An 11,243-nucleotide genomic window follows, 5' to 3' on the forward strand; every position below is an offset into this window, starting at 1 on the left:
GTACATCCACCTTCAGGACCAGGACCTTGCCCAAGAAAGACAAGGATCTGGCCTTCCACATTGCCAGCTTCCTCTGAACCACAGCAACCCTCGTGTTCCAGTTCAGTGTCGCGCAGCCAAAGGTCTCAAAGTGGACCCCAAGAATCCTCAGGGCCCCATTACAGAGAGATAGCCCTCCGGGCACGTCCGTCCTGCCCCGCCATCTGCCGAAATACTTAACAGATGTCTTGGCGAGGTTAAGGACCGCTCCCGACGTGTGGGTAAAGTCTCCAATTATGTCCAGAGACTTTAGCAGGCACGAGTCCTTGCACAAAACCAAGGTGGTGTCATCGGCGTACTGTGTCATCTTAACACGCAAACCGCAGCTCCCAGGGACCAGCAAACCCTCCAGCCCTAATGGCAGCCGCCAGGGGCTCCATATAGAGCACGAAAAGGAGGGCCGAGAGCGGGCATCCCTGCCTGACCCCTGAGGAGAGGCCAAACACGTCAATGCCCACCCCGCTCCCACATACAAAATCTTGATCCACTTTATAAAGCGATTGCTAAACCCTAACCTACCTAACACTCTGAAAAGAAAAGCCCTTTGCCTGATCAAGCGCCGCTACCATTAAAGGTAGTCTTCTATCCTCAACCCAGGCGATGGAGTCCCTGATCAGTTGGAGGTTTCACCTAATGGAACGGCCTTCCACCCCACACGTTTGATCCTCATGGACAATGTAGGGAAGGGCTTTGCGTAAACGGTCTGCCATGACCTTAGCTAGTATCTTATAATCTACGCACAGCATGGTCAACGGCCGACAGTTGCTAAGGTCGGCGGCGTCTCCTTTCTTGTAGAGGAGGGACAGCACGCCTATGGCCATTGACCTGCCCGGGACTCCAGTCTCGAGAACTGCCGTCAGGACTTCGAGGACCACCGGTCCAAGCATACCCCAAAATTTGAGGTAAAACTCCGCCGGCAGCCCATCCATCCCAGGCACCTTCCCTTTCCCCATCCTCTTGAGGGTGCTTTCCACCTCCTCTAGTGTTATCGGGGCTTCCATCGCCTTACTAATGTCCTCTGGCACACGCCGGGACAAGTGTTCTAAGAACACGGTACCCTGCTCTTCTTCTACTACCCTCTCCTGGAAACCCCCCCGGAAATGGTCAGTTGCCACCCTGACCATCTGCTCCGGCTCCCTAACTACCCTACCCTGTCCATCTCTCACCCCATAAAAAACCTGTCTTACCTGCTTTTCCCTAACTGATTTGAAGAACACTGCAGAGCAGGTGTCATTCTGCTCTATGAACTCAGTGTGCACGCTGCAGGAAAGCACGAGCCTTCCGCTCGTGCACCTCCCTGAGCTGAGCCTTGAGGCTGGTAGCGCGCTCAACGTCCATCGAAGTACAGAGGTTACCAGCCTCGTACTCGAGATCGAGTAAACGTTGGAGCTGCTCCACCTCCCTTCTCTCCTCTCTCCCCTTCCTCTTACAAAAACCAATAATAAATACCCGAATTCTTACCTCGTTAACAACCTCCCACCATTCCAAAACCCCTCCGCACATTGGCCGGAGACCCTCAAGCCCCCGAAAAAAAACAGAGAAAGCATTGACAAAAGCCCGCTCCTCCAGGATATCCCGGTCGAGCTGTCAGTACCCCCTACTGAAAAGGCAGACAGGCGCCTTGACCCGAAGGAGAACCCCGTCGTGATCCGAGAAAAACACAGGCAGCAGACGCCCAGACAAAAGCCCCAAGGATTTGGGTAGAAATACATAGTCCAGCCTCCGCTCGACCCCCTGGGAGTTACGCCAGCGCCGGAGTAGTGTTAAGGCCTCCATCCACCAGACCATGGCTTGCCATAAGTCCGGTGATGGCCCCCACGCTACTATCCCCCACCCCTCCTAAATCTACGTTAAAATCACCTCCCACTATCAAAACTCTGTTTGTGCACACAGAGGTGCCAGACTCTCCACCATCTCCCTTCTCTCTGGCCCCGTCTGTGGCCCGTATACCCCTATAATCCTAAATCTAAAATCCCCTAACGCTATGTCCACCCCCAAAACCCTCCCCTGCATCGCAACGTACGTCCCTTCCACCCTCACCTCCCGTGTCCCAAACAAAATCCCAACCCCTGATGAGTGGACACCCCCCACACTCCACACCGACTTCCCTTTTACCCACTCTTTTTTAAACTGCTCTACATCCCCCCCATCCCTTTAATGTACCTCCTGCAAGAAACAAAAGGTAAAACATATGTTTGATAAACAACTAAAAACAGCAGTTCTCTTTACAGTGTTCCTTAGACCCCTAACATTCATAGTCATTATTTGAATGTTTGCCATGGTTGCACACTTAAAAAGAAAAGTCAACAAGGTTCAAGTACTCACTCCGTCCGGTGGGTAAAGGTCCTCATCGAACTTGGACGCTGGACCAGCAGCCTCCGAGCCCCCCCCAACCTTCCCACCCCCCATACTGCCCTCCTGAGAAGCCCAAGACACTGGGAAGGGGTTGGGGATGGGGAGTCCCGGCGTCCCAGAACTAGCCTGAGACACCCCATCCCCATCTGGCAAAAACAGCCCCGGGGACGACAGGTTCTTGTCCATCTGTAAGAGCGGGAGAGATGGACCCTGCGAGGACAGGGGAGACACCACGGCAGTACTGACCAGCTCCCCAGCCCCTTGTTTATCCACGGACAAGGACTCTTGACCCGCTACCTCTGGGGCCTCCCCATCCACTGCATCCCCCATCTGAGAAACCCAAGATGCAGGGAAGGGGTTGTGGATGGGGGGTCCCGGCGTCCCAGAAAAAGCCTGAGACACCCCATCTCCATCGGGCATACACAGCGCAGGGGTCACCAGGTCTATGTCCATCGGGATGAGTGGGAGAGATGAGACCTTCGTTAACAGGGGGGCCACCTCTGTGGCTCTGTCCCCAATCGCTCTCACGCCCCCACCCATCCCCTCCCCTCCCAGCCCACGCTGGCCCTCTCCCATCTCGAGGGAAAGCCTCTTCTTCTTTTTCTTCCTCTGGGCCTCACCCGAGTCCAAAAACAACCCTGACTCCTGCAGGGCCTGATGGGCTGTGGAGGCGTGCCTCTTTGTTCTTGGAGTGGCAGGCAAGGGCGAGATGGACCCCCAATCCGCCGTCCTCGTTTGTGAGACCTGGAGCTCCTCCACCATCTCCCTCATCTCCCCCACGAGGGCCCCGAAGGCCTCTTCATCTATGTAGACTTCGTCGAGGGATGAGCCCAACTCTCCCGTTGCTCTACCCACCTCTCCTGTTGACATCTGGGTCTCCGGGACCACCAACTCCACCGAGGCCCTCTCCTCCAAAACGACCTTACCCCCGACGTTTGGATCTGGCAAGGACCGGGCTTGCTTCTCCGGTTCCCCACTCACCATCTTCCGGCCTGTGACCTAGGTCCCCTTCTCCTGGCCTTCTCTTCTCCTCCACACCTTTTCCTCCTGCCATCCTTCCCCCAGCAGCCGCTGCCGCATACGTTTGTTACCTCGCCGGGCACTCGCGAAACAGATGCTGCTTACTGCCACACCCATGACATTCTTTTGGTGCCGTATAATTTTTGGCCTCATGTTCCTCTGACATGCAAACCCTGCATTTTACCAGCCCACATGAGGCTGTTCCATGCCCGTACTCCCTGCATTTCCTGCAGAAAGGTGGCTGACGTGCATAGAACAGCATGCCTCTATCCGACCCTAAAGAAAACACCGCAGGGGGATGCAAAAAGCCCTCAAAACCACCCGGATCTTCCCTTAGGAGCACCTGGAACTGGCGGCGGCCATTCCAGAAGCCCAGCGAGCCCTTTACGTACCTGGCTCCCGATGTTACATCGCAGTAGCGACCCAAAAAAGCCGCCACCGCCATATCCGTCACGTGTGGATTATACATATGTATATTTATTGTTCTGAAATTCCTTCTTGCCAGGCACACGATGTTGAAAGAGGACAAAGGTCTTTCCCCCTTTGCCTCCTTTACCTTCTCCATTATCCCATCACTCTTACTTTCCGTGTAGAAAGTTACATCGTATGCCTCCTCCATTGAGTTCCCCTGCAGGCACATCACATCTGGGACCTTAAGAGATAGCGCCCCCATCAACACGGTCCTCGCAAAGGTGTCCCCCGGCATCCTTACTTCTCCTTCTTGCTTCCATGCAAAACTTATGGTGTTCTTTAGACCGGCCCTCGGAACAGAACCTGTGTTCCCATTACCCGCCATATCTGTATGGCTGTAGTTTAAATTTGTTTTAAGAAATTTTCAGCAAAATTCCAAAAAACACTCAACGACCTTCTGACTCAGCGAGCTCTGGGGCACCTCGGTACCAAGCTTGATCTGAGCCAAAAGGCCGAGAAGCGATAACCCACAAATGGACCCCTGCACCCGCCGGGCACCCGGGGGTCTCGGCAGACTTCAGCGGTTTGGCAAAAGTTGGCTCCACCCCACCCAACGTTTCCATGGCGACAGGCGGGTGTTTTTTTTTTTTTAGTCGCCAGCTCTTTACGCCTAGTGCGACGACTATTTGTTCAAAGCCTGGCAAATACGCCAGTCGTCGTCAGGCTTGAACTCAATTGCCAGAGCGACTACTTTGAGTGGAAAAATACACCGGTCGGTCCGATTGAAGTCAAACGCCTGAGCAAAAAGTCTCGGCGGCGTCATCTCTGTCAATTTCTCTTGAAAKAAGATATACCGGGCTCTGCCAGAAGCAAAGCCCTTCCAAAAATACGTTGAACTCGTGAGTGTTCCTCTCCACGGAAGTCTTTAGTAAAAGGCGAAAGGCTTGTGCGTAATGAAGAGAAACCAGAGTCGTATGGAAGTCAGAGGTCGGGGCCCGAGACACACTCTGTGCACTACTAGGCTGGCATCTCGCGGGTGGGTGGTCACCGAACCCACTCTGCCAACCTTTCGAGGGCTGTGGGTAAAAAGTCACACAGACAGACACTCACTCACTCACTATCCTGTCCAACGTTTTTTTTTTTTAAGTAAAATGGCGGGAAACGGGGGAACCCATGAAGAGTGCTTCGCCCTACTTTCACTTTGGATGTTTCTTATTTTTTCTTTCCTTCTGCTGCTGCTAGCTGTTTACATAGCTTTGTGTATTTTTTCCCTTGACAACGGGAGAAATGTGTTGCACCGTTCCCGGAGATACTGCAATACCGGGTCGATGCGTGGAGCGGACGGAGCAAGCCTCATTCCCGGCTCCCTGTTCGAAAAATCCATTTAATATGTAGTCCCCCGATGGGGGACGTATCAGATATTAAACTGGTAAGAACAGATTTTTTTTTATTATAAAGGTTTTTATTATTTTCAATGCCATTCCAAATAAACAACTTACAATATCAACAAACTCAAAACTAGGCATTTTTCAATTCAAAACAAATGAAAAACCCAAAACCAAAAACTCAGGGGAGCATCTTCCCTCCCCTTCATCCCTACAAAATACCTTTCTACTACCCTACCTTTCCCTGTCTCCCCGTCCCTAATCTATTCCCTTAACTCATATTCTTTACCCCAGCCCTAAACCTCCCTTCCACCTGTCCGTGCCTGGAGCCGTGCCTTGCCGTGCAGTCATGAGTGAACAGGGGGTACAGGAGGGGACTGAGCAGGAGGTCCAGGATCCAGTTGCAGAGGGAGGTGTTTAGTCCCAGGGTCCTTAGCTTAGTGATGAGCTTTGAGGGCACTATGGTGTTAAACGCTGAGGTGTAGTCAATGAATAGCATTCTCACATAGGTGCTTCTTTTGTCCATGTGTGAAAGGGCAGTGTGGAGTGCAATAGAGATTGCATCATCTGTGGATCTGTTGGGGCGGTATGCAAATTGAAGTGGGTCTAGGGTTTCTGGGATAATGGTGTTGATGTGAGCCATGGCCAGCCTTTCAAAGCACTTCATGGCTACAGATGTGAGTGCTACGGGTCGGTAGTAATTTAGGCAGGTTACCTTAGTGTTCTTGGGCACAGGGACTATGGTGGTCTGCTTGAAACATGTTGGTATTACAGACTCCGACAGGGAGAGGTTGAAAATGTCAGTGAAGACGATTGCCAGTTGGTCAGAGCATGCTCGGAGTACACGGCCTGGTAATCTATCTGGCCCTGCGGCCTTATGAATGTTGACCTGTTTGAAGGTCTTACATTGGCTGCGGAGAGCATGATCACACAGTCATSCGGAACAGCTGATGCTCTCATGCATGTTTCAGTGTTACTTGCCTTGAAGCGAGCATAGAAGTTATTTAGCTCGTCTGGTAGGCTCGTGTCACTGGGCAGCTCTCGGCTGTGCTTCCCTTTGTAGTCTGTAATAGTTTGCAAGCCCTGCCACATCCGACTAGCGAAGGAGCCGGTGTAGTATGATTCGATCTTAGTCCTGTATTGACACTTTGCCTGTTTGATGGTTCGTCGCAGGGCATAGCGGGATTTCTTTTAAGCTTCCATGGTAGAGTCCCGCACCTTGAAAGCGGAAGCTCTACCCTTTAGCTCTGTGCGGATGTTGCCTGTAATCCATGGCTTCTGGTTGGGGTATATACGTATAGTCACTGTGGGGACGACGTCATTGATCCACGTATTGATGAAGCCAGTGATTGATGTGGGGTACTTCTCAATGCCATCGGAAGAATCCCAGGAACATATTCCAGTCTGTGCAAGCAAAACCGTTCTGTAGTTTAGCATCTGCTTCATCTGACCACTTTTTTATAGACTGAGTCACTGATGCTTCCTGCTTGAATTCTTTCTTGTAAGCAGGAATCAGGAGGATAGAATTATGGTCAGATTTGCCAAATGGAGGGCGAGGGAGAGCTTTGTACGCATCTCTGTGTGTGGAGTAAAGGTGGTCTAGAGTTCATTTTTTTCCCCCTCTGGTTGCACATTTAACATGCTGGTTGAAATTAGGTCAAACTGATTTAAGTTTCCCTCCATTAATGTCCCGGCCACTAGGAGCGCCGCCTCTGGATGAGCGTTTTCCTGTTTGCTTATGGCGGTATACAGCTCATTGAGTGCGGTCTTAGTGCCAGCATCGGTCTGTGGTGGTGTGTAGACAGCTATGAAAAATATAGATGAAAACTTTCTAGGTAGATAGTGTGGTCTGCAGCTTATCATGAGATACTCTAGCTCAGGCAAGCAAAACCTTGAGACTTCCTTGGATATCGTGCACCAGCTGCTGTTCTATCCTGCCGATAGTGTATAACCCGCCAGCTGTATGTTATTAATGACGTCGTTCAGCCATGACTCTGTGAAGCATAAGATATTACAGTTTTTAAGGTCCCGTTGGTAGGATATATGTGCTTTTAGTTCGTCCCCTTTCTTTTCCAGCTATTGTACGTTGGCTAACAGTACGGATGGCAAAGGCAGATTAGCCACTCGTCGCCTGATCCTCACAAGGCACCCCGATCTCCTTCTGCGAAATGTACATATTTTTTTCCTACGAATGACAAGGATGAGGGCCTGTTCAGGTGTCTGGAGTAAATCCCTCTCGTCTGACTCATTACAGAAAAATTCTTTGTCCAATTCAAGGTGGGTAATCGCTGTTCTGATGTCCAGAAGCTCTTTTCGGTCATAAGAGACGGTAGCAGCAACATTATGTACAGCATAAGTTTCAAACAATGCGAAAAAAACCTAACAAAATAGCATGGTTGGTTAAGAGCCAATAAAACGTCAGCCATCCTCTCTGGCGCCAGTACAACTTTATAAGTCCATGTTACAGGGAACAAAGGGAATTTGTTTTTCTGAAGGGTTTGGTCACAGATCTGCCAGTTCAGATCAAATCCCACGTTTTGTTGCCTGACTCAGGACTCAAACCAGTGACCTTTCAGTTACTGGACTAATTCTCTATCTTCCACCTTCTAACACTTTTTTATTTCACCTTTATTTCACCAGGTAGGCTGGTTGACAACAAGTTCTCATTTACAACTGCGACCTGGCATGGGCGTCCTAGGCAAAGTTCCCTTTACACTATCCCATGTGCGTGTCTCATGATCTGGTAATGAGGTAGTCCTGCCTGTAAGTTTAAAATCAGTGTCACCCTCAGCTCAAGAGTGCATTACATCTTGGTCTAATGGTCAAGACACTGTTTTTTCCCATGGGAGGTCCGGGTACAGATCCTGCCCATGAAATATGCACACCTCTCCCAAAGCACAATTCCACTACCACCAATGTGGTGTTTTTTTTTGCAAACAGCAATGGTGTAATGCCCCTTTTGTCTCAAACCCAGTGCCCATAGGCAAACAAATATATTTTAGTGAATTCAGGCGGTCGCCCCAAACAGGTTTTGAACCTGGGTCCATCAACTGTCAAGCCAACACCTTAAGTGCTACGCCAAGATGTCCAAACCTTTCAATGAGGTCGCTCGGTGTTGGATTAAGGTTGCTACATTACCTCCTTCCTTGGGGAGAGCATGCCCCCACACTTCTTTATAGCAAGTCTCTCACGTGTACACACATCTTTGATGGCTTCACAGGCACTATCCCACTTCTGATACCAATGTAACAAATTTGGGGGTAGCTCCAACTGGGACTTGAACCCTGGTCCAGTGACTAGCAAGCCAACACCTTATCCATTACCCAAAGAGATCAGAAGGTGGTAAGTGTTGGGTTAAGCTTGCTACAATATATACTTATATAGGGAAATGTGTGATCTGGGTGAGGCAGCATTGCCACTAGTGCTCCCGACACAGCCAAACACAATCTTTACCTTCTTAACCTTACCTAACCTAAAGTCAAATACATTTAGACAAACCAAACGGGATGGATGCTCTTCATCAACATCATCTTTTCTGTGAAACTAGATATCAGCAATCAATCAACAAGACTAATGAAATGGAGCCAATGAAGACATTAGAACTGCTAAAGGTAATATATTCTGAAACTCATTTCTTACTGGTAGATTTTGTATATGATCTGTCAATCCTGAGAGCGACGCTCTCTCTCCTCCCCTTCCCCCCATCTCTCTTTGCATGTGCTGGGGCGAAGTTTCCCCTAGATACAGATCTAGGATCAGCTTCCCCCCCCCAAACCTAACAAGGACCATTAGCGGGGGGAATTCAAACCTGATCCAAAGCCAGAGTCTATTTGGGGAACTTGTCCGGGTGGGTATAATTTGAGGAACGTTCCAACAGGAATCCGTTCCAAAAACTTCGTAAATATCAAGGTTGCCAACAAACAACGCATACAGTCGTATAACAGTAGAATGACATACCGGGTAGGGAGTGAGCTATGTAATTACGTTTTTCACTCACCACGTTTATTCGGAAAAATGTCTCTCTTCGTTCTGGTAGCCTCCACCATTTCTCGTTCGTTGGTTTAGTTATTATTTCTGGTGTTCCTGCATTTGCCGGTGAACTCTGTTGCGCCTCAATTAGGGAATCGCTGTGGTTGAAATGTAACTAATGACCACTAGCCCCAGTATTTTTTTTAGCTAGGTGGCTTGTACACAATTGTTACCGATGATACTGTATATACCTACTCTTACTACAGAAACATGCATTTTGCCAAGTTCTCTCTGTGTTAATCCTGTTTCCCAAATATAGCAGGTAACTTGTGTCTGTCGATGTTGTTGAGTTCATCTTGCCTAGTTAAATAAAGATTAAATAAATTAGAACATTTAAAATATGTACTTTGACCTATTTCAGGTAACCCCAAGATGCWTGATTCACTACACCTGCTTTTGAATAACTTTCCAGTCGTTTTTGCTTTACATTCCGACTTTTGAACGTCTGTTTATTGGACATATATATTAGTGTCTAATAAAAAAGAGCAACTTKTGTAAAGCATCCTATCTGTTTTAAGGTTATAGTGTGGTGTATATGTGTGTGTAGTGTAGGTCCTCTTGATGTCCACCAGGTGTCAGCACAGCTTCAATAATGTCACACCAGGTTCACAACATGTTTTCATGTGTAACAAATCAAATTGTATTTGTCACATGCTCCGAATACTACATGTGTAGACCTTGCAGTGAAATGCTGAAATTAAGCCCTTAACCAACAATTTAGTTGTAAGAAAAATAAGAAATAAAAGTAACAAATAATTAAAGATCAGCAGTAAAATAAAAACAGCGAGCCTATATACATGGGGTACCGGTACAGAGTCAATGTGTCGGGGCACCTGTTAGTCGAGGTAATTGAGGTGTTCCTTTCAAGTCCAGTGGTGTAAATTACTTAACAAAAATGTATTTAAACTACTCCACTACATTCCGTTTATATCTTTTTTTTTTGTATCTGTACTTTTACTCTTTCTGTTTCTTTACAACATTAAATTTTACTTCACCACATTTCTAAAGAAAATAATATTTTTTTTACTCAATACAGTTTCCCTGGCACCCAAAAGTACTTTAAGCATTTTGAATGCTAAGCCGGACAGGAAAATGGTACAATTCAGACACTTATCAAGAGAACATCCCTGGTCATCCCTACTGCCTCTGATCTAGCAGACTCACTAAACACATGCTTCGTTTGTAAATTATGTCTGAGTGTTCCCATGGCTATTTCTTAAATAAAAATACACTACTCAAAAAAATAAAGGGAACACTTAAACAACACAATGTAACTCCAAGTCAATCACACTTCTGTGAAATCAAACTGTCCACTTAGGAAGTACGGAAGCAACACTGATTGACAATAAATTTCACATGCTGTTGTGCAAATGGAATAGACAAAAGTGGAAATTATAGGCAATTAGCCAGACACCCCAATAAAGGAGTGATTCTGCAGGTGGTGACCACAGACCACTTCTCAGTTCCTATGCTTCCTGGCTGATGTTTTGGTCACTTTTGAATGCTGGCCGGTGCTCTCACTCTAGTGGTAGCATGAGACGGAGTCTACAACCCACACAAGTGGCTCAGGTAGTGCAGCTCATCCAGGATGGCACATCAATGCGAGCTGTGCAAGAAGGTTTGCTGTGTCTGTCAGCGTAATGTCCAGAGCATGGAGGCGCTACCAGGAGACAGGCCAGTACATCAGGAGACGTGGAGGAGGCCGTAGGAGGGCAACAACCCAGCAGCAGGACCGCTACCTCCGCCTTTGAGCAGGAGGAGCACTGCCAGAGCCCTGCAAAATGACCTCCAGCAGGCCATAAATGTGCTCTTCAGACATAGCAGCAAAACAAATAATGTTTTGAGACAGTAAGAAAAAGCAACATAATATAAATGAAGGATACAAAAGGAAAAAAGGAAAAAAGAAGAGACCGAAATTAATGTTATCTTAGCAGGCTTAGGTAACAGATGACAGTGTGGGACTTATGGGGTGAGGGGTAGCGTGGGAGTGGTCTAAGGTGCATG

General features: G+C 48.2%; 1 non-coding gene and 1 pseudogene across 1 annotated transcript; both read right to left on the minus strand.

The window, feature by feature from the left end:
- Nucleotides 1-4,681: 4,681 nt before the first annotated feature.
- Nucleotides 4,682-4,798, minus strand: LOC112076331 (U5 spliceosomal RNA). The gene has a single exon (XR_002895161.1). It is a non-coding gene; the product is annotated as a U5 spliceosomal RNA (small nuclear RNA).
- A 314-nt stretch (nt 4,799-5,112) lies between these two features.
- LOC112076328 (U2 spliceosomal RNA) lies at nt 5,113-5,287 on the minus strand (annotated as a pseudogene).
- Nucleotides 5,288-11,243: the final 5,956 nt, after the last annotated feature.

This window comes from Salvelinus sp. IW2-2015, unplaced genomic scaffold (assembly GCF_002910315.2).
Source record: "Salvelinus sp. IW2-2015 unplaced genomic scaffold, ASM291031v2 Un_scaffold3693, whole genome shotgun sequence".
NCBI classification, from domain to species: domain Eukaryota; kingdom Metazoa; phylum Chordata; class Actinopteri; order Salmoniformes; family Salmonidae; genus Salvelinus; species Salvelinus sp. IW2-2015.